Below are 2,981 nucleotides of genomic sequence, written 5' to 3' on the forward strand. Positions count from 1 at the left end.
ATAAGGGCTTCCTTAAGCCGGAAATGAAAACTCTTAGGGCATCTGCCCTATATTTCTCGTTTATAATTTCTGCCACGCTACTCTCGTAAGACATTATAGTCTTATTAGCTAGTAACGTTAGCTTCTTTTCTACCTCATCGTAGAATTCCAGACAGGACCTAGAACCCTGTCTTAAGGTAGATAATTCCTGCTCTATAAGATATACGGGACGTTTGTCCGCGTACGTAAAGTCTAAACGTGCTATAATGGCATTAAAGTTCAGCACAGTACTAAACGATGAGAGGACCGCATCGGCAGCCCCTCTTATTTTGTTCCTCAAAATGGTAACTGCTTGGTAGTGTCGTTCACTGCCATCGTACCTTTTGAACAGTTCATAAGCGTTATGCGCCGCCTCGCGCCATGACACATATGTGCCTATGTGACCATGAAATTCTGGAAGTGATTTGATAGCATCAAGCGTTATGTCACATGTCACTAGTGGATTTACAGATACCTTTAGATATTTTTCTACCTTTGGCCTGCTGCCTGTCACCTGGTTTTGGATTGCTCCTAACTTCCTATCGAACTCCAACCTTTGTGCTGCCAAAGCACTTCTAACTTCCGCCTTAATTAACTCGGTTATTTGTTCCGTGTTCATATTTGCTTTCTGACTTCCTAACTTTAAATTTCTAAAAAGGTCTTCCAGACCTTCACTCATTAATTTTTGTTCTGTCACTTTCCTTTATTTTATTCACAATTATTGCTATATTTATTCCAGGAAACGAGCATCTCACTTACCCTTCCATTGGATTTGAATAGATTAAAATTAGGTTCAGGTTCTTCCGGTTAATTGATCGGGCCAAAGGTTGTCTCTTCTTTAAGTCCACGCTGAGTCCAAGTAGTTGATTGTTGTCGATTTTAAGTGAGCCAACTGTCGTAGTTACACGAGTCGAGTTAAGAACTTTATATTTTTCTATTAAACTTTTCACTCGCGAGCCCCACGTTGGGCGCCAATTATTCAAATGTATCATTCAATTTGAAGTTATTTTATTTGCCGTCATCACGGCTTAGTTGTCAAGTATAAAGTGACCATTGAATTATTCTTAACTTAGCTCAAGCCACCAACCCGCATCGCGTTGTAGCTCCTCTGCTGACGTTTTGCTGACCTTGCGCCTCGTGCATGGTGTTTGTTTACTTAGATGTCTGGCCAATGTTCTCACGCAAAATGTGCTGACTTAGCGACATGTGCAGAGTGGTAGGCTCTTATTACGACGGGAATTAGGGTGTGTCGTTTCTTCGCGATAACTTATATAAGACAACATTTGTAAAATAATCTTTATTACTAGTAAACAATCTTCAGTTTTCATTCGATTTTGAACTGCGCTACAATCGTTTAATAGCCAACAGCCTAATTACTTCTTGGCGAAGTTATTTAAAATTCACAGGTGACGTTTTGAAAGATACCTACTATTGGAAGCTGTTTAATACCAGGTGAGCATCTTCACTTAGGAAATACATATGTATGTATTAAAAATTCTGATTTAAATTTTAAATTTTTAGAGTGGTTTATTGAAATCAAACCGTTTTTACATCTGCTACGACTACTACCTTCATTTACACTACGCTCAAAGGAAAATAAACAACAACGAGTAAATTTCGAATCAACCATCAATAAATTTATAAATTTTCAGAATGTAAGTATGTATGGAGTAACGTTTGCGATAAAACTATAACTGTTGTCCTGCTTTTATTAAAATATAAATTAAAAAGTAGCAATAATTTGTCCTATAAGAAAACCAATAATATAACTCTTTTTATAATTTTAGATAAATACACCCATAGACGACTTCGAATTAAACAGCAAGCAGGCCACAATCGTAGCATCTGGAAAAAGCAAGGAGGAAATTGTTCAGTATTTTATTTTAATTGACGGTAAAGCTTTACATGTGCCTATAACATATACTTTCATTGAGGTATTTCATTTATATTTTAAGTCATTTTATGTATTCCATATAGAATTCGATCCAGCATTGTCAAACTTTTTAAAATTTTTTTCTAAGTTCATTTACAAAGTTGAACCGAATGTAAAGTGTTCTAATCGAGTTCTTGAGATCTATATGAAGTTAAAAAGCAAAATTGATGCTGAACGATCAGTAATTTAAAAAATGGGATATCAGTAGGGAAAAAAAGTTTTATAAATAAGTAGTACTAATCTAAATGAAAATGTAAAATTTTGTGTATCAAAGGTTTTACCAGAATACGAAACATGTATACTTTCATTGATATTCTTAATATTTACGAGGTGTCTCCTTCGAAAAATAAGGAGGTAATCCCCTTTGACAACCTGAAATTTAAAAAGCCTCATGATTACTATCATATTAATTCTAATATATACATAATAATAACGGATGTAATTTTTATCTAAATAATATATGTAAATAGTTTTTGAACTGAATAAAAAATGAATCAAAAACGAGTTCCGTTTCATTCCAGCATTTATGTGAGGGCATATTTTGGGGAATAGATAAGAGTTAAAATTACACCTCTTAGTGTAAATTTTTTTAGCACTTTATTGGAGCTAAAACTGCACTCAAAATTTAAAACTTAATAGAGTTAAAATTACACCTTTTAGTGTAATTCTTATTAACACTTTATTGGAGTTAAAATCACACTTTAAGATGCTGTTTACAAATACTCCGCATTAGTGTCAAACTTGCTCCTTTTAGTGTTATTTATTTTGACTCCTTTTGGTGTTAAGTTTACACCTTTTTTAGTTTATATATACAGCAATACCGAAGAGTGCTGTTTTGACACCAAAACTTTTTTGTGTGTAGTGATGATATGATTTTCAAATATGTAGAAAACCCATCAGTCGTCATCACCTTTTTAGGAAGAATCATCTCTAGTTTGCCCTTATGTTTAGAAAACCTATAACTTCAATTTACAACGATCTCTTGAGTCGGACAAGGGATTTGAATTTATTTTTAAGCGAATGACGAGTT

At 34.1% G+C, this 2,981-nt stretch overlaps 1 long non-coding RNA gene across 1 annotated transcript; it reads left to right on the forward strand.

Moving 5' to 3' along the window:
- Positions 1 to 966: 966 nt before the first annotated feature.
- LOC125777408 (uncharacterized) lies at positions 967 to 2,440 on the forward strand. The gene is made up of 3 exons (XR_007422289.1): positions 967 to 1,470; positions 1,540 to 1,673; positions 1,806 to 2,440. It is a non-coding gene; the product is annotated as an uncharacterized LOC125777408 (long non-coding RNA).
- Positions 2,441 to 2,981: the final 541 nt, after the last annotated feature.

This window comes from Bactrocera dorsalis, chromosome 3 (genome assembly GCF_023373825.1).
Source record: "Bactrocera dorsalis isolate Fly_Bdor chromosome 3, ASM2337382v1, whole genome shotgun sequence".
In the NCBI taxonomy this organism is placed as follows: Eukaryota; Metazoa; Arthropoda; class Insecta; order Diptera; family Tephritidae; genus Bactrocera; species Bactrocera dorsalis.